This window comes from Sander vitreus, chromosome 3 (genome assembly GCF_031162955.1).
Source record: "Sander vitreus isolate 19-12246 chromosome 3, sanVit1, whole genome shotgun sequence".
In the NCBI taxonomy this organism is placed as follows: Eukaryota; Metazoa; Chordata; class Actinopteri; order Perciformes; family Percidae; genus Sander; species Sander vitreus.
Window position 1 is genome coordinate 25,032,394 of NC_135857.1, and position 27,711 is coordinate 25,060,104.

General features: G+C 39.0%; 1 protein-coding gene across 1 annotated transcript in view; it reads left to right on the forward strand.

The window, feature by feature from the left end:
- The window catches only part of lsamp (limbic system associated membrane protein), a 450,071-nt gene that overhangs the window by 102,964 nt on the left and 319,396 nt on the right, over positions 1-27,711 (forward strand). The gene's annotated exons all lie outside the window — the stretch shown is intronic.

Sequence of the window (27,711 nt, forward strand, 5' to 3'; positions counted from 1 at the left end):
CCCTCTAACATGGAGGGCAAATGGAGTGTTTATGCAGAAAAAAAAAGAAAGAAAAAAGGTAGGAACTCTGTACTTGCTCTAATGCTAATGAAGCATAGAAGCCAATAAGCACAATTTCCAGCATCTTGTTGACTCTGTGCCTCAGATAGATGTAGAAAAAGAAAAAAAAAAGGGATCCTGTTGTGGGTATACATAAAAAACTGAATGTGAATATGCTGTTGGCCATGTTGAGCACTTTCATCAGTAACTTATTGAGTGTTTTATAAACCAAAGCAAAGTCAATCACCGTACCCTCAGGGATCCCTTTGTCTCTCTCTTTCCCTGTCTCAGGTTAAAAGGGCAAAGAAAACCCTTTTAGACTGTCTATACAGAAGTTGAGGCCAGGCAGCTGCAGAGTCAATCAATACAGTCTGTTGATTCAACCCACTTTACTAAATGAGTGGTCTCCTAGAGATGGACATTATAATTAGGGTAGTTAAAAGCTTTGAAAGACATACACTGGATGGATGTTCTGCATAGCTGTGTTTTGTTTTATCTTATGGGTCATTTTTATTCAGTATGTCTTGAGAAAAACTCATCACAGTGTTGTCAGGATTTATATTGTATGTCAAGAAGGCCATGGGAAATTGTATAGCTTGTGTAATCACATATTCCCTTTACTAATTAAATTGTGTGTGTGTGTGTGTGTGTGTGTGTGTGTGTGTGTGTGTGTGTGTGTGTGTGTGTGTGTGTGTGTGTGTGTGTGTGTGTGTGTGTGTGTGTGTGTGTGTGTGTGTCTGCTCTTGGTCTTTGAGAGGACACTGAGCTGAGTGGTTGACTGCATGCAATTTAAAGAGTAGATCAAACCACCTCTGATCTCTGTCAGACTAGAGAAGCTGAACCTCAGAGCACTTAAATTCTTCATGCAATTTAATTAGGCCTTATGGCAGATGAGCAGCTGAAGTCATTTTCCTGCCAGCATTCATCAATTTACAATATATGTCATAGATCGCTGGAGAGTTAAATATTGTGATACTAGCTCTCAGGAGATAATCAAAAAAATGTGGTTTTAAACTCTTACGGATGTTATGAAAGTTGTGCGTGTGTGTCTTTAATTTGTTGGTGGGTGCCGTGTGCATTGAAGGTGAGGCTTGTGATAGAGACAGCAGACTTGTAGGTCAGAAGACAGATTTACTACTTGATTGGGCAAGGGACTTCATATTAAAGTGAAACTGGAGTGAGCAAGGTAACTTTTATCATTTGTTATCATTTCAGATTTTTTTCGTCCTGCTCCCTCCCCTCTACTTCCCACTCCTATCTGCCCTTCTCCTTCTCATCTCTCTTTTGACATTTGTCTTGAGGATATTGCTGACAAGATTAAGTGATGGATCTGTTTACTGACTAAATCTAATCTAGCAGAAATATATACCAAACTCTATATGTGTGTGTGTGTGTGTGTGTGTGTGTGTGTGTGTGTGTGTGTGTGTGTGTGTGTGTGTGTTTATGTGTGGGTGCGTGCTTGCATGCCTGTGTGCCTGCCTAAAGGCAAATGACATGTAACGCCTAGCAACAGTAGTTAGCTGCCAAACAGCCAGCCAGCCAAACAAACAAACAGACAGAGTGCAAAGCAATACCGGGTCAGTCTGGTAGACTAAATTCATATAGCTACCTGACTCTGGTGCTTCTCTCCATGCACAGCTGTGCAGAGATAAAAAGAGTATCAGTGTGAAAATCCAGCCCCATTACTGACCATTATGCTGCCATTTACTGTCATGGTGAATATCCACAGACGGCACAATTTGCATTGGAAGCTATGCCACCTACTCATTTAAACTACCACAGGTGTGGGAATATTTTGGAGGATTTGGATGGTTAGTGTCAGAAATGCATACCCATAGCAACACGGTAGTCTGTCTACAGTAGCATTGACTATTATCTTTGTTCAGGTGAGCATTAGTAGATCTTGTAGGCATACCATGCAGATTAAAAAGGATGTGCCCCAGAGGTTGGATATCACTTTGAATATAAGACACATTGCATAATTGGGCACTGCATCATGAATCCACTGCATCCATGTGTCGTTTATCTAACCCTGTTTACAGTTAAAATTAATTGGCAGCCAAGGGACATTACACATTCAAGTATAGAAACTCTTGCACAGTGGCTGAGTGCTTAATAAATAAAGACTTCCCGGACAAGTGGCTGTATAGCTCACTACACCATGCAGATGGCATTAGCCAAACTAGCAAGAGAGAAATATTAAAAGCACAGCTGAAGGCAACTTTATGCTGATTTTTTTGTGTCTGCAGCAGACTCAAAGCCCTCCAGCATTCCATAAAGCTAATTGGTCATTATAAAGCATGTCCAAAAACCAAAGAGAGGATGAAATAAATCCAACAAGTCACAACCTGACCTTCTGTACGAGCTAAAAACACAAATCACACCCAGTCATTTGTGGAATCAAATGCAGGACAGACTCTAGCCCCTTTTACACCACCTGTTCAAGGCAGGACTGTTGAGCTGTTCTTCCGCCTTGCTGTTCTAAAATCACAACTGATGCAGCATTATCCCAGCTGTGTTAGGTATAGTGTAAAAAAAATAAAGCCAGCGTAATAACGGATCTTCTTAACTGCAGTATTGCTGAATCTCTGTGTAAAAGGGGCTTCGGGTAATGGAATGGATAACAAAAGGTTTGACTGGGTTCCAGGGGACGAAGTTGGATGAGGAGGAAAGTCCGGCTGGCTGAGTCAGAGGGGGAAGAGGGGTGCTGGTGGCTTGTGAAGCGTGGTAGAGCAGGAGAGATGGATGGATGTGAGCGTGGCTGAGCAGCAGGCAGACAGGCAGTGATCCTGTGGCACAGAGAGACAGACACACAAGATAACTTAAATACACAATTCAATAGGCCTGAGACGTGATCTACATCTTTGGCTGAAACAACGATCCGGCGATGAGTGGATGTCAAACCGGGGTTGATACACTGCTGAGTAGATGAGTAGATGGACTGCAGGTGTGTGGACAAGATCTAAAACAAATTAGAGGATAGTCAGCCCCGAACGGAATACACCCAAGGATAATAAGGCCCAATCCAAAATGCTGTCCATTCACAATGCAGTATTGTTTAAGGAGTAGCAATTCATGACATTTTCCATGCACTTCACCATCAAATAAAAAAATAAAAAACACACACATTTGAACATTAAATAGGTGAGCCTGTCCTTTTGAAAAAAAAAAAGAAATTACTATGTTTAAAAATTGCTATTATGGTGCCATAGCAGGAAGTAGTGTGACATTCCTATACTGCAGTCAGCGCTGTGTCCTCTCCAGAAGATCAACAGCACCAGGCGATTCAGCAAGTGCCCCAAAAAACGAAAGTACATGCAGAGTATTATAGAGCGACGCATATGGAGGAGTTCAGGTGAATGAATGGGTCTGCAAAACATCAGACTTTAACACAGAAGACCGCTGCTTGTTCCCTGTTTACCAAACAATATTCAACATTTGATTTTTTTTGGTATTTTTTTTAAGCAGGACCACAATCATGTCCTAACCTTATTTGTTATATAAAAAAGGCAATCACGAACAACCCACCGTGTCACTGAGGTGTTAAGACTTTTGAGCAGGACGTTGGTCATGCTGCGATCACTGACATCCAGTTTTCCACACTGTTCTTATATCGAGTTGGCATTGTGCCTAGAAGTAAAACGCACACAAAGCAATGAGCTATTAGAGGAATATTGATCTTCTCGGATGCAATGCCACAGAAGTCAGATGGATGATACAAAAGCCACAGTGTGTGGGCATAGCAGTCAATTATGTGACTGAGGCAGGAGCTATGATACAGTTGTTGGCTGGCAGTTAGCTGTGAACCGTGATTGGGCATGTGAAATGAACTGAAACGCTCAGTTAGAAGACACACAAAAACACGCTGTAAAGGGAAATACAAGCAGTCATTGCTTAGGGAAACCGATTTTTCGTTGACATCTGAAAAAAAAAAGAAGAAGATTATCTTAAGATTCTACATGGTGCAGGTGATCAGTAAACATGATACCTTTTCCTTGGATGTTTGGCCTCTGTGGAAGGTCTTCACCGTCATTTTCACAGCAGGCTTATACATGTTTAATGAGGTTAAAATGAAACAACACAGACAAACCTCCCGCAGTTATCTGCCTCTGGTGACTTTGTTTCATTCTTTATTAGTTTCTTCTTCCCCACTGAGAAGCACCAGCAACCAGATAAATGCATTCATCTCTGAATGAATACATCAAGCAGTGTTTGTTTTTTTGTACACATAAGTGTAGGCCTCTCAGTAAATCTACAACATTTCCCTCTCCAAGCATTCCAGGAGGTTAATTCTGGCAAATGGTCTGATTCACTGGTTCCACTCTGACTAATTTCATGCTGCATCTCTATTTGGAAACAACCCTTAAGGAAACAGGGAAATAGTCAGAACGCAGCACATACTCTTTGTGTGTTTGGGTTGTGGAAACTGTTAGCAGTGTTCCACTTAGACCACAGCACCCCCACACACACACACACACACACACACACACACACACACACACACAATCCTCTCATAGTTGCAGCTGTGCCTTGAGATTATTGGGGATTTGACGCAATTGAAATGTTTGTCCCTAACATGATTATTATCATTATTTAATTAACTCTGATTGCATTAATCACTAATGAAATAATGGCCGGTAACTGCAATCCATTTCGGTGTGATTTAAATGGTTATTTTTAGCTTTAAGGCTGCTCACTCTGAATTATGATTGATTAGAGTTGACTATAGAGTACATAGTGATATAAATTAATACTAGAAAATGTTGGTGAAGTAATTTAGGCTATATGATCGCATCAGTCTTACACTTTTCAGGAAAGTAGGCCGTGACGCACATGATATATGAGCTCTGGTAACCTGCACTAACTGTCAAAATACTGAGTTCCAAAATACACATCTGATGTGTTTAGAGGTGTTTTGTCTGGTGTCATTTGCATGTGATTTAGATTTTGATGAAAACATGATGTATGGCTGTGCTCAATGACACTGCGCTCTTTTTTTTTTTTCGATTGCTAAACAACAGTGGGCACAACAAAGCAACATATGCAAAACTAGGGGGGAACCAGGACGAATGAAACAGTTTTTAATTAAACGTCATTTACAAAGATAATATTGTGTCACTAGCAACCTACATATGTCCTCTGTCAAATACAGTTGCATTTTCAGCTCTGAACAAAACCGTTATTTATGTTAAGTTATTATTATGAGTTATTTAAGCAGAAGTCGGACGTGCATTTTGTTTCATTCGTCCCTCCTGGCCTGGTAGAATGAAACAGGCATGGGGGACGAAAGAAATGTACACTTCCCACAACTTCGATATTTGGCAACATATCATGAATGGTACTTCAGATAGGTGTTATTTGAGATAGATTGCTGCAGGGCTATACGTCTTGGTGAATGTCTGTTAACACATTGCCGTCATCGTGAAGCGCGTATCTCACGGTTATGGAACTACCATGCACTATGCCATTTATATAGCTAGAATAATACATGTTTCCAATTATATAATGTTTCTATAGTACAAAATGTTATTTCACTCTATTTCACTATAGTGTAAATAGTAAAACTGCGTTCTTACTCTTTTTCAGAAAGTAATGGAGGTGAAAGCAATGGAAACACCACATTCATTCGTATTTAGAGATGATGCAGACATCCAATGTGATGAAGAAAACTTGCCGCATAATGCTGGAGAGAGGCAGGATTAGTCACCCTATTCTTTATTACTGTTATGCACCTTTAGTTTTTTTTCTTCTAATGTAAATGATGACTGGAAGGAGGTATACAATGATTCACAGAGGGCACAGAACAACAATCTTTCACCAGGAACAGGTTTCTATTATTCAGATATTTCCCATCCTGTATTGTCATGATATCATGAGATATCTGATAGAGATTGGAGCTGTATGTCTATCTAGCATTGAATGTAAGGTCTTAGCCTCATGTGCTACAGTACCTGTTTCCTGGCTGCATTAATGTGCAGATTGTTTCGAGAGTTTTTCTCTGACTGCAACTAATTGTGGAGGAGAATTAGGAATTTGTCTGGTAAATGTGGGCAGCTGCCAATTAAAACTCTGCTACTTTCTCTTTCACTGTCTGTATTGCTCTCTCTCATTTGCAGCAAATGATTGCTATTCAGATGTTGCATTGAATAATTTCCATGACCAGGGATGTGGGAGTAGAAAGCCTCAACTGGCCTCCCTCACACTCCTTCCTTCCTATCTCAGAACTCTCCATAAATATTTATGAAGGTATTTGAATAATGTGAATTGGAATGACACAATATCATTTTGAGAAGCAACGAGTAGAAATAGCAGGAAGGTGAGGAATGGCAAACAGCAAGGGTGAAAGAATCTTCCAGACCTGAAATGTGAGTCCTCAAGGGGTCTTTGAGACAAGTTAGATGTGGACCCTGCAAAGGAGGTGCCAATAAATAATTGCAGTGTTCATCATAGTGTGTACCGGCAGAGAAGTCAAACTGAAATCTCAGATGTGGTCATTACCACAATGTATTATCTCTACGACATTGATATTTGGTCATTTGAGTTATCTACAGTAATGATGTCACACTGTTCTTGGAAGGATGTTACTGCAACAAAAGATGCTGTAGCGAAACAAGTGAAGACAAAGGTGGGGGAATCTGCTGGTAAATGGGGTGTAGAAGTGAGAGTCTCCCAGGAACAGAGAGAGAAAATGACATTAGGTGCTGGTAGAAAGGTGAGTATTGCTCTCAGAGAGAAAAGACAACATGGGAAATGAAAAGAGAAACCAGACACTGAGGGAGTAAGGTGAGTACAGCATTTCTCAAAAGTGAAAATGTGAGAAGAAAGAGAGGTGCGTGGTCCTGCTGTCTGTCACTGCTGTCCTTTGTGTGGATCTTTAGAGTTGATTCTCTAGTTGTGTTGCTGACAGTGCTGCCTTGATGTCTCCCACAGGGAAAGACACCTAAAATATACAATATTTTAGCTATGATAGTTCCAGGCGAAAAGAGAACACAGTCATGAAGCATTACAAATACAGTGACAATTTAGTGAATTTTGGTTCAAATGTCTTTAATTATGTAAAGGAAACTATTATTAGATATTTCGGTTTGGGGTAGGGGGTTATATCTTCTGTAACTTTAACGGACATTTATATTAATCCAAAGATTTAAATACAGAAAAAACACCTGTGAAACAGAAAATTCCTATATATAATATACACACTATATTATCCCGTATTTCCACTGACTTTTCTAACAGTGTATTTCATTTCAATACACAGGTTAATACATTATTATGCACTGCAATAATAAACAATAGCTCAATAAACAAATACACAGAGCAGTGAATATGCTGATTGTCCTGTTTCTTAGCATATTTGTTCAAAAAGCTCTTTGCCGAATCAACTTGTATGTCATTAAACTGGAATAAATGGGAGTCACGGAATCAGCCATACTTCAGAACCTCTGGCTCACCAAAGAAGAAAGACATCTATATGTATCAGTAAGTCAAGCCAAAGGTCAGAGACCCAATGCTCCTCTTCTTGTCTGACCCAAACATATCCTTCCCTCTTCCTTTACTCACTCTTGTTTTTCTTGCTTCTGTTTTGCCTCTTTTCTCATTTTCTTTAATCACTCTTTATCTTCCTTTCTCAACACAACGTCTCCGTCTACCTCCCCTCTGGCTTTCTTTTATCAGGTCTAAACCACATTTCCACCACCATACTTATTCAAAGAGACCATTTTCTCTTCAGATGCCAAGCTTTTGTCGAATATAAGCACTTGTTCAAAAACAATTTCCACTACTATCTATTGTGGGGTTTTTCTCCCTATCCTCCTTTCATTTAGGTCTTTTCTTCCTCTCAACTCATTGTTTTCTGCTCTGAGTGATAAGGAAAATAGAGCTCCTTTCAGGAGATTGGAGCAAGGACATAGTTTCTATGATAAACACTGTGGTCAATCTGATGGGGATCTAAATAACCCATTATGCACAGTGCATTGTGTTGTAGGTGAATTATTGTTATTTTTCCAAATAAAAAGATTGACTGATTTCTTTTGAGGTGACAGAATAGTTATCTGAATATTTACTGATTATGTGACTCTTGAGGTTTGGTTCTTTTTACAGTCTGCTGCTTGGATAATGTTTTTTCCCAAATGAGAAAATACTTTGGATTGTGTTTACAGCTAGGAAAGTGTCTTTTTTCATATATAACGTTGTGTTACAATTGATAATGAACTATGAACTGCTAATAGTATTTACCACAAGTTATATGTACTTTGTACATTATTTATCATTCAGGGGTGGCTGTGGCTCAGGAGGTACTGTAGAGCGGATCGCCCTTTAGCTTGGCGTTCCTGTCTGCATGTCGAAGTGTCCATTGGTGAATGAATGACTGGGTGACTGAGAGGCAAATTGTAAAGTGCTTTGTCCAGTAAGGTACAAAGGCACTATATAAATGCAGTCTGTATCTATGGAGATAGGCTTGGCACAAATGTAATTACTGTTAGTACATGCCAATAAAGAATGAGTTATAAGTTCAACGAAATAAAACATTTGAAAGAGAGTAATATTATTGTATAAGATAAATAATTACTCAATTATTGTTCATACAACAAAACATGTAGATAATTTACAGACTGAAATGTAAATCTGATGATGGAGAGGGATGTTATGACAGATTTTAAGAACCACTTCATTGCCAAGACCAAAAAAGTGCAGATTTTATCACTAGAACTCATACAGCGAAATCAGAGGAGGGATGTAGTGTTACTTCATCTCTGTAGGGCTGTCTCCATTGGAAGGGTAGTTTTTTGTCCACAGTGAGTCCAGTGACATTCATAGTTAAATACGACAAAGCAGTCTGATTATGTTAAGGACATGAGTGGTGGCTGGCTTACATGGCCATGGCACATGGCTTGCCAGTTGTCAATTATATTTTGATGTAAGAAAAGTTGTTGAAAGACTGTTTGGTGCTGAGCATGAAGCATACAGTAGATTTTACAGCTTTTATAGCTTGAAACTGCTGCCTGCTGTGACTGCCAATGATGCTCATAAGAGTGGTTAGACCTAAACAAAGGCTGTGGGGTGTAAATCAAAACAATGAGCTCAAAGACACTCAGTAGAGCTGAGGGGAACTACATAGTTGAGGTTTAATTATCAGTTGGTTTGTCACTTTGAGCAAGTCATTTGATCCATTGTTAATATAAAACTATTGACAACTGCAGCTTTAACTTCTATGTTAAGGCAATGCAATCATGTTACAGAAATGGTCTTGTAGTACATTCTCCTGCAAAGCAAAGCATTATGGGAACAGCTAAAATTGTCTGCAGATGTTTGCATGGAGTAGTCATGAATTTACCTCATCTCATAAGTCCATCTTTCTTCCCCTGCCAACTTTATTTTGGTACATGCTACCTTTTATATGCCGAGCTGACAATGACAGACTGACTGGGCTATGTATAGCCTGCTGCAAACTGCGACTGAGTCCTATTAAATTGATGAGAAAGTTCTTTCCTTTCTTCCTTTTAAATTATTCTCATGCACCTTACAGAGCATTTACATCACAGAACTGTAATGCCTCCAAACTCGTTACATATGATGCACTGACTGAAGAGATCTACATCCACATAGTATGACTATGTTTGCTGTCACTATGCCATTTTAAGATTTTCACAGGCAGATGGGTTGGAGGTGAAAGTGGCACAGGGCTCATGCCACTTTAAATAGTGACTTTATCCTGGATTTGTATGGTTATGCACCTGTGTAAACCATAGTACAATGGTAATCAATCACCAAAGATAGCATATTTTCCTCTGTTGTTTAACCCACAGCATGCCCTGTTAATCAATCACCTATCAATCAGTGTCTGTTTGTGGGAGGGAGGTGTTGTGACACTGTGGTTGATGTATTAAATGGAGGTGGGGAGAGATGGAGAAGGGAACCCTGCGTCAGGTTATTGTCTTTCTCTGCAGTCAGGCCACATAAATGCCTTGTTACCCATTCCTCTTCTGCTTTAGATGTCATCTTCCGTTCGGCTTTCACCTTGGAAGGCCGACATCTTCTTTCAGTCTGCCAACATTTTCTACATTGGTTCACAAGACTCCAGACTTGAATATCAATTATCTGTGTTCCTTCTCGCTCTCTTGCTCTCTGTCTTTCTCTTTCCTTTTTTTTGGTTCCAAGGAGGTAATGATGTCAGCAATTACACCTCTCATTGCAATGTATTAAAACCGCAGCAAATCAAAGGAGAGTGTTGTGTTTCTCTGTTGTTCACATGATTTGTTGTGCCACTTAATGTATCCTTGAGGAAAGGATGCACATTATGCATGGCCATTCACTTCAGCTGTTATATATATGTGCATCATTTTTTAATTTTGTTTTTTTGTGCTTATGTAACTACTTTGTCCTAGAACTATTTAGCAAATTACTATATCAGAGGAGTCAAATCTTGAACAACATTTTCCACAAAGAGCTGTAAGAAAACAATTATTTTCCCATAAAAAGTCACAATTAGCAACAACAGAGATGCCTAGAGCTCCAGACTGGGAGTTACTGTTTATAGGATAGGCACTAAAAACAATGTGTAAGTATCTTAATACTTACTTTTCAGAGCTGCATCATCAACCTTCAATAGCCTACAGCTCTCCGACTATAAGTTTTAGATTAAAGCATCTAAGCTTCAACAGTGAGTGAAGGAACACTTAAGTATTGCACTCAGGTGATGACTGGTGCATAATAACGTTCATAAAAAAAGGCTGACATATGTGTTTGCTCTGAGTTGTATAGTCATTTAGCTAACTTGAAGATCACATGCTGCTAGCTGTCAGTGTGACAATATGTCAATAATAAAAAGAACAATATGGCTGATATTTTCCTAACATAATGAAGTAGTAATTTACACATGGCTAATACAAACAATGCATAAATTCACAAAACATGCAGGTCACACATAAATAGCTTTGTTATAAACAGTGCCTTGTAGGGCCTTAACGATTAGTATAGTTTAGTAGTCATCAACTACTCCCCAAAAGCTGACGAATAGTTGAATATTTGCGGGGATATATATATATATATATATATATATATATATATATATATACACTGTATATATGTATGCAATCTCGCCAATAAACATGAGATTACCCTTTACCATTTCATGAAGTTTATGAATGTTATTCATTTATTCACATCAATAGTGGCTAAAACACATTGAAATGAGCTGTCATAAGGACACCAATTATTAACAGTTTCCTCAGATGGCAAGTGTAAACAGAAAATAGGCTATAAACAGTGCAAACAAAAATTCAAAACTTAGCCTAGTCACCACAATGAAACACCAAAATAAAAGTGCAAAAATAGAAAATATCCAACATCGGTGTGTCCCTGATAAATTGACAGTTACTTGCTGTCGCTACAGTCCTCATTTATATCCTCATTTTGCACTCCTTTTTAGCCTTCAAGAAATTGTCCGCTGCTTTTCCGCCTTGCTGTCTTAAGTCACACAGAACAACTATGACTTGTTTACCTACACCACCCCTGCTGCATATCTGATGTAATTACATGCATATCTAATACATTGCCACTACTTCATGACCGCACCATGTTAACACCACAGATGAACGAATATTCGACAATACTAATCTGTGTCGATTAGTAGTTTTGATGGTCGAATATTCATAATAGTTGACTATTCTGTGAAACCCCTAGTGCCTTATAATCACAACGTTACATGTATAAATACATTATAATACAATGTGACAGAAACACTTCACAATGTCAGTGATTCAACTGAATGATACTTATTTGAATGCTTTTGAGATAACCAGTGACTATCCAAAAAGTCGCATATTTGTTCTTTTAATGGAGCCATATTTTTGCTCCCGCTTTCATTATTTCCTGATCCGTTTCCATGATACCATTTATAGAAGGCCCACTTCCAATTCAAAACATTGTTGGAAAACAAAGCGGGATCACAAATGCCTGCAGCTAATATAATAAAACACCACAGAGACTAAATAAATGTAACAAATGCACATATTGCTTGTAGACTGGTTTTATCTCACCTGAATTGTTGAATGTTGCTCATTTGAAGGTGCCAGGCAGCATACAGTGCAAACAACAACAACCTGTCAAGAATACTCTAGATATGAAATGTCAAAGACACCATGTAAACTATTTCCAAATATATGCATGCATATAAATGCTCCGATACAGAACTCGCGGCACTTTTTCAATTTGAAGCTGTCACTCGACGCGGCCACATTTTGACACATCAGATTTGGCAGCAAACAAAGCTATTGTACTGCTTCGTTGTAAAATGCAGATCTCTCTGTCTCTATACCTGCCTGCACCTTAAGTCCCTCTGATCTGCCAGTTCAAAATTTTAAAGTGAAATTAAATTTTATTGCAAGGTATTTGTCGCTAGCATTTGTCACCCACAGGTCATTATATTAACCAACAACAAATCACAAAAGCCATATGTAGCACAGAGTTTCCCCTAGGATTTTTTCCAGGGGGGGTGGTGACTGTCCCCAAAAAGTTGTTGAGCGGGGGTAAATCAACAACATTGATTTACACATCACACAAATATTTAGCAACAGTTGAAAACCGATAGCCGTTAGCGGACTCTATGTGCCACGGAATGTATGTTTTAACTGGCTACACCAGCTGCGTACACACGGCGTACGATTTTGTGAGTGACAGGCGAGACGGAGAGCTTTTGCTTTGGGAGTTGTTGTTTCTTCAGTTTTTTGGAGCTGGCACAGCGCTGTGAAAACATCAATTTACTGTCAGCTGTTATCAGAGGACGCAGGTGAGGGAAACAAGAAATGAAAATAGAAATTCTCAAAATGAAACGGCCAATACGCTCATTCACAGTCATTAAGTTGTTTCCTGTATCGGTAGTTTAATTTAAAAGAAATAATGACACCTTATGATCCATTTTACCTCGCGTAAAAAAATATAAATAGAAGAATGTCCTGTTTTTATGCTTGTACAGCAGATCTCCGCGGAGCATATGCACCACTACGCGCTGCTCTCGTGCCCGGTGGGGGGCAAACAATGGTAGGGGAAACATTGTAGCAGCAGTGCACTATGCACCAAAATAACACAAAGAGTGTAGCCTCATTAATCAAGCAACGTTGTTAGGTATAAGAAATGCTCCTGCCATTGACCAATGCTTTAGAAGTGGAGGTAGTTGCATAACATTGATCATTAGTTTGGATGCCTGTGGGCGGTACATGCATTGCAGTGTGTGCGCCCAGCGATTGGTTCACTTCCATCGGTTCCAAAGGTTCTCCTTTTCAGAATGTTGTTCCTGACAAAAGCGTAGTAGCCTTGAAGTCGGCTAGGAGAGTGAGTGAATTATGCGCGCTGTGGGTCTCACCGTCTCACCATCTCACCGTCGGTCTCGTGGATACTTTACTGCCAAATCCTTCATTCGTGCCGAAAGTCATATCAAACTATTTTCGGCCGATAATTTCTTACCTTGAGGGTTTCTTCCTTCCGCCTCATAACAGAGCAGCAGAATACACATCTCACCGAGTCTGCCCAGTGTGCGCGTTATCTCAGTATGTTTTACACACGGCAGACATCAGGCGGAGCAGCTGTTCATTCACTATGTAACACTCACGCGGCTCTTTCGAAACAGCAGCTGTCTCACCAGCTGTGTGAGGTTATCCCACGCTTTTAGTGTAAAGGGAGTGGCATCCAGGCACACTCCACAAGAGCGTTATCAGTAGACCTGTTTGAGTCGTGATTCACTCGGATCTTTAACCCGAGTCTTTAAATTGACTCACGAATCGTGAATCTCTAGTATCATTAACCCGGTTCAGTTGAGTCCTACTACAATTCAATCTAAAATGATAACAGCGCCACACACAAACCTCTTGCAACATTAGCTTCTACTATACTAGCCATCTTAGCTGCAAAAAGCTTTATAACTTACAATTTCGTAGGCAACAGCAAGTCCACAAGTCAACTCAAGCGCCTGAGTGAGCAGAGAGACAGTCCCGACCAGCAGACTCAGAGCCGGAAGCTCGCAGACCATGGGATTCACTCGAGAACTCACGAGTCAACGAGGGCTTGTGAGTTGTCGGGTGATTCATGAGTTGTCGGTGATTCATGAGTTCTCGTGCGAGCCGGCTATATGAGTGGATCTGATTCAGACGAGCGAGTGAAGTCTCTCCTTGAGCTCAGAGTAAAGCAAATCCACAACAAAAGCCATTCTTTCACTTCTGAAATAACATACAATGTTCTGCACGTAGCCTAGCTAGGCCTACTGTAGGTTTGGTGTATAAATGTAGTATGTTAAATGCAATTAGGGCGAGCAGACAGTCCGTAAGCTCACCTCGCCGACAACTCATGTTTTTTTTTTGTCTTCAAAAAACTTTATTATTCAAGTACAGATACACATACACATTGAAGACATTAAATGCATACATACATACATAAAAAAGGGGCGCATGGAATTTACATTAAAGAGGTTGTAAGTCATTGTGAATGTTCAGAGTCCGGATGGCTTTCTTACTTGTCAGTCCTATTAAAGTTTCAAAATATAATTTCATGTCATTTTTAAATGAATATTCGGTTTTCTTTCAGACCATTTACATTTATGGATATAACGTTTTCCAAATAAAATTAAAAGATTCTGAATGAAAACATGGCATTTTATCCAAATCAAAAGCTCGCCTTGGATGTAGCATACAATACTGACTCAAGTGACTCGCACAACCCAGATCAGTTTAGTGAGTGACTCAGAATCACCCGAATCCTTAAAAGGAATCGAGTTTGCCAGGCCTAGTTATCAGCACCCACGGCCCTCCTCAGAGGTATGACAGCGGCTGACGTCTGTGCATTTCCGTGCCTTTTTTCATCCGCTTTCATTGCGCGATGCATGAATATTGTCATATTCGGAATAAAAGTTCTTAATAAAAAATTTAAATAAAAACATGTTGCCGTCGCTGGATCATTTCTTTGGCAACAATGTCTGCACTTTGACCATTTTCTGTCAATTATTGTGCTAAATACTAAGATAATTACTTAAAGTTATTACAAGTCATGAATGTCTGTACCTAATTTCACAGCAACCCATCAAAGGGTTGTTGAGAAAATCACCATCACAATCCACACAGGCAGTGTCAGCTTACTATAAAATCTTTACCAATTTTAAGTCAATCAAAATACCTTTTTTATTATCTACTTTAACCTTGTCTTGCAATTTCATGCTTCAGCTGAATTTAAATTAAAGTCCAGACATTGGTTACTTTGGGAGGCTAATGCACTTTGCGTAATTTTCAGTTAAAGTTTGGAATTGTGTCAAATTCAAAAGAAGCATATATCTTTCCCTGTAAAAGTCCTCCTGCTTTACCAAGTACAACTTACTGCAGCGTTCTTATCTGCCATGACCCTCCACCTTAATCTCCACTCCCCGATTTGGCTGGCCACCTCTTTTAATTTTGACACATCGAAATCCCTCTACCTAGTTAATGATGTGTAATTATCTTGGAGTGTGTGTGAGGTGAAAACTGATTTCTCTGTGTCGTGGCTGTTGACAGGCTTGACATGAGTGTAGTTGTCCAGGGCAGGCCGTCTGTCATCCCAGTGAAACCCTCTGGGTCGACATCCGCTTAGTTATGGCCACTGAGTGACAGAGTTCAGGAGGTAAAATTACTTTGTGGCTTTTTCTCCCCTTCCGTCATCCAAAAGAAATTAACCACAATGCTCTCTAAATGCAAATTGGAAGCCAGGCTTTTATGTGCTGCACTGACCGAACATTGGCACTCCGCTGCGAGGCTGGCCTGGTGGGTGGGGACTGTTGCAAGTGCAGGTTCTGGGTGAATGTTATCAACTCTTGTAGGTCCTCAATCATCCTTGGCATTGAACAGCTCTTACAGCAGAATGTCCTTGTTTAAAGTGCAAGACTGAAATCGTATTTATTCTGTATGGCTGCATTTCTTAAGAGAAATGTTATCTCTGTAATCCAGTTCTCCATAGAAAGATTATTGGATTTTTAGAGTTATATATAATAGAATAGATAGAATGCCTTTATTGTCATTATATCATTAAAAACTTGAAACGAAATTTAGAGTGCTACTCCTGTAAGATGCCGCTAGTTAAACACAAAAAAAACATTCATTCATACATTCTACACAACGGAACGTGTGCCACTATTGATCAGCTCCCTAATAAATCATGTATTAAACATTATCAAAGGATGACATTTTTACCTTTTTTCCCTCTTCTGTCTCTTTGAATTAAAAAACCTGACATCTTTCACCATTCCTCATTTTCTACATTGTTGTGATTAACTGAACACACAGCAGCAACTGAATAAATGGCTCTAAAGTATTTTGACAAGCAGATCAAAGTATCTCTACGAGTCTAACAGCTCTGTCTGCGTCCAATGAACCATTGCCTGAAAGTGATAAAAGAATATATGGAGTTTGAACTGTGAAATTAATGCTTTGTCTGCCATTTTCCCTGTGCACTGGGCTAAAAAATTATAGAAAATTGCTCATTTATCGCACTCAGCTCAGATTATTAAGATTCACCAATGTCTTCACTGTGCCAGTCTCAATATTTGAACTTTGGTGAAGCTAAATCATATCCTTATCTTTTCCTTACCACTTTAAAACAGTCTTAGATAAAGATCAGTAGCGATTTTTTTTTCTTTTTCATTCCCAGATGGATTTGCAGGGCTTTTGACTAAAACTATTGCTCCTGTCACTTCCTTTAGGTACCTATATGAGGATGGTCAAGCCAACATAAACAATATATACTGTATACTCCAGGGTTTCTTAAAAGGCTAATCACAGATTGAAGAGAACTATTGTTAAGGATGTCTAGTCTGCTTAATAGTTGACATTAAAGGTTTAAACTAAAAAGAGTGGAAAAACGCTCACTGTCAATGCAGTTTTCTAAATGTAAATGTTAACACTAAGCATATGGGGAAAAAAACTGTCTAAAACCATGGTTTAGAAGAAATTAAGTCAATCCTGCAAGCCAGTTCAGACAGCAATATATATATAAAAAAAAAAAAAAAAAAAAAAAATATTACTATCTTCAGCGTCTTTCATATTTCTGTGGGTTTGCTACTCTTTCTCCATATTTAGTGGAAAGAATTAAAACAAAGGGGCAATGGGCCATGACAATGGGCCAATGAGAATCTTAATGGGAAGATGCAACAACACTCGGAAAATTGAAGTTGTGAGTTTGTTGATGCAATTCATATATTATCACCCTAACGTCATTTTATTTTACAATAATTTCTATAGTTAATCGCGATTAATCACATATTTTATCACATGATTAAAATTCTATTGTTTTGCATTTCAGAACAGTTTTTAAGTACATATTAACAATCAAAAGCAAGTTTTACCAGTGTATCTTGATTGGGAATCAAATGAATGCAAAAAAAGTTACTTTATGAACTTGATTTTAAGATTTGTAATTATTTATTTACTGTAAACAAAAGAAAAATGTGTGTCATTATTGCACAATTCCTCCAAGTACCTAACTAAAAAACAAAAAATCCCTATCCTTACCAGAGTCAATATAGTGTTTAGTAACTCCTAAATAATGTTGATTACTCACTGACGTCCAGTGATCACCGGTTAATGAGACAGCGTTTGCAGCACTTTGCAGCAGTTCCAGTTTGGCTGCTTTCTCCGTGTCATACAGGCTGTGTATGCATGAAACTACTGTCCCCCTTGACGCCAATGAGACAGGTCAGAACACTACTATGCTTAGCTCCGTAGGTGGTAGCTCAAGCTTGACGTGCTTCGGTGATATTTGAATTCGGCTTTACACAATGTGCATATGGCTTTCGACTTGTCTACGAGCCGTCCGGGAGTTTTGGAAAATAAAAGCGCCATTCAGGATTTCATTGCTGCTGTCTTTCTCCCTGTCTTTCCTTGTAGCCAAACCAAAATGTAATAATGGTGCACAAGCCTGAAGCCAAGCAAAAAACAGTGGTGGTCTCTCATGTCAATGATTTTCCCTCAAAGACAGATGCTGGCCCTGTGTGTTTGTTTCTGTGCAAGAGATAACCCACACTTTTGTGGATAGGGCTGACATATTTGAAAATAAAATAGGGAAATCTGAGAATGAACGGAAAACAGAATATGACTACAATGTTTGGTTTTGACACATCTATTCTAATCACATTCATAATTTCCTAGTTTTCATGTCACAGCATGCACATTTAAACTAAAGGTCTCACACTAGTGAGGCCACAGCAAATTAACCTGGTCATAACTCAATCACATCCATATTCAGATTGTGCCCAAACATTTTCAAAACTGTAAAGCCTAATGTCTTTTTGTCTTTTCATAATGAGTACATCATTTGTGAAATTGTACCACTGTGTGATGACACACATTCAAAAAAATACATAAAAGTGCAATCAGTTGTTTTTCCTAACACATCAGACTGCAAAGGGAAAGGATCATTTAACAGGTGTGTGTGTGTGTGTGTGTGTGTGTGTGTGTGTGTGTGTGTGTGTGTGTGTGTGTGTGTGTGTGTGTAGATGTAGGTGTAGGTTTGTTAGCCTTGTAGAAGCTTATGAAATATCAAAGGTCCCGGCAGATGATGCTCCCATCAGCATTAAACCATTATGTCCATCATTACCAAGCCCATTTTACATTATATTTGTGAACAGTTATGTAATTGCTTTTAGACTGTATTTTGGAAACAAAAATAACATAATTTTAAATATTTAAAAATTCCCAAATGTGATAGTAATTTTACCATAATTTAAGTATGTGAGTGATTTTGAATTACCGTTGGGTCTACTTCAATCACACAAAGTAATGTGTTACTCAGAATTGTTCATTGGCTCAATTGAGCTGGGCTGTATCTCTTTTTCAGAGCAAGGTGAAGAGGCCCTCTTATGAGTGTTTGTTTGCTGGCTGCTGTTAGAAATGATTGTGAAGTGTGTTTGCGTTCCCCTCAGTCCATAATAAGCGCTCTCACATTCACTAAAACCTCCAAATGGAATTTTCTGAAGGACACAGTTTCAAGTGGAACAGAGCTTCATCACTCAGCCTGTTGGCTTGTTTAGCCCAGAAGGGGTTGAAGATACTGACAGATAACTCGCAGCTTTTTCAGATTGTTGAGACTTGTCTTCATCTGTTGTACAGCTCATACCGTCTGTCATAATGTGGACTATTATAAGCTCCATCTACAGTTAATCAATCTCTCACCTCCACCACTTTCTCGTGAAGAGTCGGTGACAGGCAAACAACGAGAAGTCAATCATAGATACGGTTGCTTTCACAACTATGTAACCATTAATGTGTTAGGCCTGGCACTTGGCTTGTCAGTAAGGTGATTAAATTGGGTTTAAGTGCTGATATTGAATCCTTTAAAGCACAACCATGCTGCATTTAAAAGACGTTTATCTCGAAGCCTGCTTCCTGCACCTGTGACCTTTCATGAAAATGCACCACAGTCGGTGCTTTTAGTGTAATTTTCATGGACCATTCCTCTGTTTACTCTTGATGTTTACATTTGAAAACCTTGACATGCCAGGCTAGCAGAGTCAGAAGGACACTGGTGAATTGATTTCCCTACCCTGATGAGCGACTTGCAGTCATGAGATGGCCAAAAAAAAGATGGACTTGCTAGTTTGAGCAAATCTTCTTCACCTTTTCCTCGGTTTTTACCCATATGTTTATATTTCAAAACCGTTCAGCTGGTTAGCTAGCTTAGGCTTGCAGAGTCGGCAGGAGGTTTTCAGAGTTGGCAGGAGCCTGGCAAGTCGATTTCCCGATCCTGATGAGGAACTCATAGCCACATTCTATCACTGTCAAACAAGTACAACTAATATTTGTAAAATAGACAATTCAGCATAACTTTTGCAGAGCTCACGGAGAGGCGCCCAGAGAAAGTCTCATGGTACATCACATCCATGCAACATGGACTGATATTGTCTCACAAATTCAGTTCATTACTTCATTCCAAAGCATTGTCATATTTAAAAGTCTATTTTTAATACTGTCAATTGGATGACAGGTAATATTCTAATGCTCTTCTGTGCTCCTCATATCTAGATATGCATATGAACAATCAGATACAATTATGAAAACTGACTTTCAAATGACATCTAATATGTTTTGACGAAATAGGAGCATTTCACATTTCTGACAGCAGTAAATTAAGATTGAGGGATTAAAGCACAAACTTCCTGTTCCCAAAGTTTTAGTGTCGTGTTTTTTTACTGAGTTAAATAATACTGATGCTGACTTTCTGTTTTAATTTCAATGGAAGTTATTTATCTGACAAATGATGATGAGCAGTCGCCATCAGCAATGAATCTTAATACCCATCTCGACAGCACAGTTGGTTGATTATTGACAGCAGCTTGTCAGTTAATATACACATCAGTGAATCATATTAAATAGCAAACCAGTCAAATGTGGCAAATCACCACATCGTTAGAAACTCAAATTAGATGGAATATTTTTTATCAAGATGAAAGTCAGTCATAATTTTCTTCAAACAGCTTATTATTTTCCACATATAATAGGAGTTTGCATATCAGTCCTCTCAAATGCACCACTAGTAATAATAACACTGTCAGTTTAGTTCCAAATCTCCACCCTGTTCTTTAATACCCATATGTGCAAATGTGTTTCTTTTACCATCTTTTCCTTAAAATATATATGGTCGTTTGCCCACTTGATGATGGGACAAGCATAGGTATGAACCAACAAGATCTAAGTTGTCGGCTGTGTGGGTCCGATTGACCAGTTCCTCGTTCTATTAACATTGCTGACTGTATGGCCACAGTTCATTTGTGGTCCTGGGAGTTATCACAATGGCTCGGTCAACCCTGAGTTGGTCCATAAATGTAAAAAATCCTATGCGTGTTGTTGGGGCCATATATTATTCACTTTTTATTTGTCCATTTTTAAGTTGTAGCATTCCTTCATTGAGCTGACACTAACAGACAGCCACTGTTGGTGTTGCGCATTAGCTATTACTTAGTTGATTTAATGGCTGAACACTGTGTTGCCTTCATGTGCCTGTTCTAAATATAAGAATTATGGCTTCAGAATGTATTAACCAAATACATCACTGATTAGTCAATCAACTGAACATTAATCAACAACTGTTTGGATGATCGATTAAGTAGAATTGTTGGCTGTTTTATATCATTTTAAATCAAAGTCTTTGATTTTTGAAATGTGGAGTACAAAACAGGGCCTCGTCTTGGGCTATGGGATTAGCATTTTTATTTTATTTTTATTGTTTGACATTTAATCGAGAAAATTGTCAGATTAATCAACAACAAAAAACAAAACAGTCCCTAATATCAAAGTCCAGCTGGCCTGCATTTGGCAATGGGAGTGCTAACTGTCCCATGAGTGTCACTTTACTGGAACTCCAGCAATAATATTGGACTTTTTAAGAACACACTGTCCAGTAAGAGGTTCTTTCAGCTTTGTTCCAACCTACACATTACTGACAACTATGATGGGCCTCAGGGAAATCATGACGTCTTCTACAGAGTCAGACCACTCTTTGATGCAATCAGAAAGCACTGCCATGAGCTGTCATTAGAGGGACAATTGTGTATCAATGAGCAGATGGTGCCGTGCAGTCAAGCAGTATATGAAAGTAATATCAGACCCATGGGGAATCAAGCAATCAATCAATCAATCAACCGTTTTGCTGACCCCCCACTCGTAACAAGGAGATGTCAAAGAAAGAGAGGGAAAACAGTGATCAAGTCACAAGCAGAGATGGGAAGTTTGTCCTTGTGAAGTGGTATGACAACCACCATGTCACTCTGGCCTTCAACTGTTGTAGTGGGACAAGAAGATGAAGTTTAGAGGTGAAACAAGAAAATAATCAAGTTCGATATCCAGCACCCAGAGGTTGTGAAGCGATACAACCAGGCCATGGGTGGAGTCAACAAGCTTGAGCCTTTACAGAACAGAAACAAAAATTAAGCTGCTACATATGATTACCCACACATTCGATCTAGCACTTGGCTAGCTTGAATACAGTAGAGACAAAGCAAACCAAAGCATACAAGCTCAGTACATGCTGGACCTCCTACATTTCTGCATGGGCATTGCAGAGACGCTGACAGGCAAAGGCAAGCCAAAGGACATTTGAAAGAGAGGAAAGCCTTCCTTGATCAGTCCAACTCCTTTGGCTGGGATTGCCTCAAAACAGAGTTGCAAGAGGCGTCCCCTTTTGGAAGTTCAGACAGACTTAGTCGACTGCATGCCAAACTTGAACACAAACAGAGAAGCAACCAGATGCAAACTGAAAGGATGCACAGGCATGACACATGTCTACTGTAAAAAGTGTAAGATGTCCTTCTGCATGGTTTCACAGAGGAACTGTTACAAGAATGTGCACGTAATGTAAACACAACTGCTGAAAGCAATGATATAATTGTTACAGATTAAGCAGCATTTATTTCTTGCTGTAATATAGGCTACATTGTTTTGCTTTGTGCTTGCAGTTTATTAATGTTTTATAATATTTCTGAATTAATATACAATATTTTTTTTGTTGCTAGGCAGTACTGTTATTTGTTACTTTTGTAATACTAAAGCAAGGCATACATATCAGATTTTAACAGCATTACTAATGCCAATAAACTAAGCAATCCCATCTGGAATCTTTTTTTTGTTAATCATTTTGTTAAAATAATACAAAATATGCATGCAATGTTTTTTAAAGCATTACTTTATGCATTGATATGAGAGAACCATTCATGAAAAATGAATAAAAAGAAAAACAGTAGATAAAGCATTTTCATTCCAGCATGATATTTGCATACTGTCAATCATGTCATTTACAGCTTGGGTAAGATCTCATACTAAATTGGCTGTTAAATTTTTGGCCATGACAGCTGAAATGAGATTTACAGTACATTAGACTTCAAAGCTAACTGGCAAACATAGCAGGATTTAGCAATCTCTTCCTCTGTGAAGCTTTCATAACTCAGGTACAAAGAGAAGAAAGAAGAAATTCACTGACACAATTGAAAACAATTAAAATTCAGTCTGACTTAATAGTTTTGTATGTATTGAAACATGATATAATGCATGGTTTTATGGCTGCACAGGTGCGTCTAGTCTATCGTTGATCAATGTATCTCACTCATGTTCCTCCATCATGGAGTTGTTGACTTCACTCCAGCTTCCTTGTTTGGAGCTGTTTTTATCCGGTGGGTCTCACACCTGTCTGATCTTATTAGATCAGAACACGGCTGCTGAGCTGATCAACTGTAGCTCAGCAGATGGTGAGCTGATGAATGTTCATAATGGAGAAAATGAACATTAAACCTCCTGATAATAGAAATTAGATTGGCTTTTACTTCTATCAAGAGAACAAAGGGAGTCAGAGTCTGTTTTTGATGTCTGGTCATACATGGGTCCCCTTGACTAAAGCAGAACACTCCTATTCAAATACATTGTATGGAGACCAGTACCCTGCAGCCCTCAGTTTAAATGAAGGCCACATCCTCACATGATGTGAACTGTGTGACACTGTGAAGTCAGTGTGTTTGTCCACTCTGTAAACAAAAAGGGATGATGTGTGTCCCCTCAGTGTCCAGTCCTTGGTCTTGTCCTCTCATAGCTTTCCATGTTCTCTTATAGCTGATCCAAAGCTGGACAGCTGTCCTCCGTCCCAGTCTGTATTCTGTCAGAGCCAGAGGGCTGGAGCTGCTCTCTTGTGTCCTGTCAGCGGTTGGACCTCAGCTCTCGCTCTGTCTCTTCTCCACCAGACTCCACAGACAGAGCAACCACACACAGACTGACCTCCGTCTTCTGTTCTATAAATGAGGACAACACTTCATGTATTTTCATGAATTAACTGATTAACTGATTAAGAGAGCTTTAAATAGGATACATCACAGCTGTTTAGTGAGATTTAACAGAATTGTACATAATGCTGATCAAATGCCAATCAAAACCATGCATCGTTGTCACCATTTTTTATGGTTTATTATGTTTAATCTATAGTTGCCTAAATTAACACATTTATTTGTATTTGTTTTTCACATTGCCTGGCAATTTATCTTTAGGGCAAACTCTTTTCCTCTTTTCCTAATCTACCTTCATATCTTCCACCACCTGCTCCTTTATTTCCCACTCCATCTTAACAATGTATAGTAGTACACATGTTGTCAAGCCTTTACCAACTTACTAGTTTCCCTCAGAATATTGTAGTAATAAAGCTAAAGCTAAGAGAGCAAAGGCTGCAGGTAATCCCTACTCCAATTCAAAACTGATCTCTCTTTAGAGTAAGAACGGAAAGACGACATGGCAGAGAAACAGGGACTTAAATTGGGTAGGGGAAGAGAAACAAGGCTCAGAGAGATAAAAAAATAGATTAGAGACAAACAGCAGGAGAGATGCCATGCCGTGCTGTCCCACCAGACAGAGAAGAGCACTGACTGTTAATCACATTGTGTTGTTTAGTTTTTGTGTGTGTTTGTGTTTGTGCATTGTACTTTTGACACACAAAAAAAAAAAACATTTCTCATTGCATTTGTTTGCATGCTGGGATTTGGACTCCCCTCGCTGAAGATTTATCTGCCTCTGCTTTTTCTTTGGTCTTAATGCGCTAAGATTGCACAAAGAATTCTTTAGCCGTCAGTTAATAATGCAGATGTTCAATCTGAGCCATTAAGAAATATATGAATTCCAGCTCAAATATGCAGTTGCGAAAGACCCCCTAAAGCCCGAAATAGTCCCACATTTACAACAGACAAAAATATACATAAGCACATTCATGCATCACACACATCACACAGGCCACCACCTGCTATGATGTAAAGAGGAGGAATTCAAGGCTTTCAGGAGTATAGTTGCTCTGCTCTTGACAGGTTTCAAAGGAGAGATGTTTGCTATGCATGCTGAACTGCCAGTGGGTGTTTATAGTTGTGCTCTGTCTTCTCCTCTGCGCCATCCATATTCCTGACAAGTTTCACAAACAGTTCCAAACTGCATGAATGCAAAGGCACCAGGGGGTTTACTAGTAGTGCTCTCTCTTTGTCCTCCTCCTCCCACATACTCTCATTGCCACTTCAACACAAAGTCATTCAGTCTCTAGAGTTTGTATTCACCTTCACTCTGAAAGAAGTGCCACGAGTTTTGTGCATTTTTCAGTTGTTGCTTTTTTCACCGCTCACAAGAGGTGGAGGCATTCCAGTGTGGAGCTTGACTTCCATTACTCATCCTCCACACACACACACACACACACACACACACACACACACACACACACACACACACACACACACACACACACACACACACACACACACAGATACACACAACCACCTGTTGACAATAAACAACTCATTCACAAATTTGGCCTTGATTCACTTCATCTTGATGTGTCCTGCCTTTAGATTTATCATTAAATTTATGCAGTATTGTCCAAAATAATAAGTCCTATATTTCCCTGGTCGTCAACAGTGTTGGGCAAGTTACTTTTAAAAAGTAATTAGTTACAGTTACTAGTTACTTCTTCCAAAAAGTAACTTTTTTTAAATTAATTCAGTTACAAATTATGAAAGTAACTAGTTACTTCAGAAAGTAACTATTGCGTTACTTTCAAGTCAATTTTTAAATGCTGAAATGTGACCCCACCTCCACCTACCCATCTTTAATGGAACTTAAAGCGTAACTCTCGCCAAAATGCAACCTAGGGTCTTTTTGTGAATGTACCCGAGTCAAACTTTTGTTTAAAAGCATATTCAGGACGGAATCGCCACTTTTAAGATGTACCGTATTTTCGTTTTTCGGTCAAATGGCCTTTTGAATGGGAATCCTAGGGACACTTTTATGCTAGCCTCAAAATAGCTATTTTTAAAACACTAAGAAGGCTCGACACAACATGAAACTTTGCTCGAAATACCACCAGGGGCTCTACACCTTAACGAAAGCATTGACAACATTGTTTGTGTACCCAGAGTTTACTAAAAAGAAAGGTTTTGAACAACTCACCGTAAGTCTTGTTGTGGACGCGCCACATTTTTTGGCAGTAACGGTAACACCGTTATTAAGATGGGAAGAGTAATCAATTAGATTACTCGTTAGTAAAAAAAAGTAACGCTGTTAGTAACGCCGTTATTTATAACGCTGTTATTCCCATCAATGGTCATCAACAATGAAGATGTTCACAGTTTATCTGTTAATATGCCCAAGCTCTCTTCACCTCATCTCAGGCCTGACCACATAGCCTTTCCCATGGTGCTGCCATGCCAGACGGAGCTGGCACACTCACTATCTCACCCTGGCATGGACTAGACCCTGTTAGCCTCTGCTCCTACAGGAGGAATCAGCTAATTAGTCTGAAATTTAAGCGATAAAGAGACACTGGATTGGCTGGACTGCAATAGAACCAACTTCTCTGTCCTTATCATCCATATTTACTGTTCTCAGATGTATGCCCTTAACCTAATTGCATGCAATCTTAAAGCAAATCTTAGCTGGAGTGATTTTGACTTGTTCTTGCTCGGTGTTTAGGTGCTAATGGTCTCTTTTCTGTCTCCTTTCTGGTTTCCGGGATGCTGTCTTCTGATCTGCTCCACCCTGGGCCTGATCTGTGGATCTTGAAATGCAGGTAAAATTAGTGATAGTTATTATACTGTAGCCTACTTATAGGGTCTGATTATAAATGTGTACATAAGCATGTAAAAAGACCGTTGTTGAGTTGATAGCCACTGTTTATTTAACTTAAAGAAAAACATTGTTTTGAACATATCTTGTCCAAACCATAATTAAGGACATATATGCATATTAAACAAAAGTATGGAATCAAATCACAAGTTACATCTCTAGAAGCCAAAGATCTTCAGTTGCACAGTTTAAAACTGGTATTTGTCCTTTGGTCATTTAGGTTGGCAGATTCAAAAATATTTGGAATGAAAACCGATTGTGTACACTGTGTGATTTGGAAGAAGTACAGAGTCCCATTTTCTTTTGTACTTTACAATATTAGGAGATTGAGAAATTGTCCACAGAATGGCTCGCATATGTACTGCAGGTGCCTCCAATGCATCGCTGCCTCGCTCTAATTCCTCTAACAGCGCTTCACACATGTCCCACTAATGATAGCAAAAACACTATTGTCATGTGTTTCATTTTAAGTTTATAATCTTTAAAAAAATTACACCATTACACTGCAATTTTTCGTATTACATCGCCATTTTTTTGTCTCGTGCAACTCTGCTCCTGGAGAGCTACTGCCCTGCATGATTTAGGTACCTCCCATACTCTAACACACCTGATCTGCTCATTATCAAGCAAGTGAAGGGCTTGATGATGCTGGTCTTCCAGGCCTATCATCCAATGTTAGGGCACATCTAAGTTTGACGCAGAGGAATGGTGCGTGTATGTGCTGTTGTGTAGTTAAAGCTGTTGTTTTTAACTTTTGAAAATAGTTTCCGTAAACAGCTCAGCACTACTAGCTATTTTTTACAGCAGTCATGTCTGATAATTATTTGTATTCTCTGTTGAGTGTCCAAACATCAGAGGTTATGAATGCAATCCTATGTGGCAGCTGAATGGCAAAGCTTTGTTAAAACTCTAAAATGAAGTAACTTTAATGAAAACCAGGGCGGACATGTGTATTTCTTTCATAACGTATTAGCTTTAATAAAACAAATGGGCCCCTGGAAGGTAGGAAAAACACATTTAAAAATGCCAGTGTGCTAGT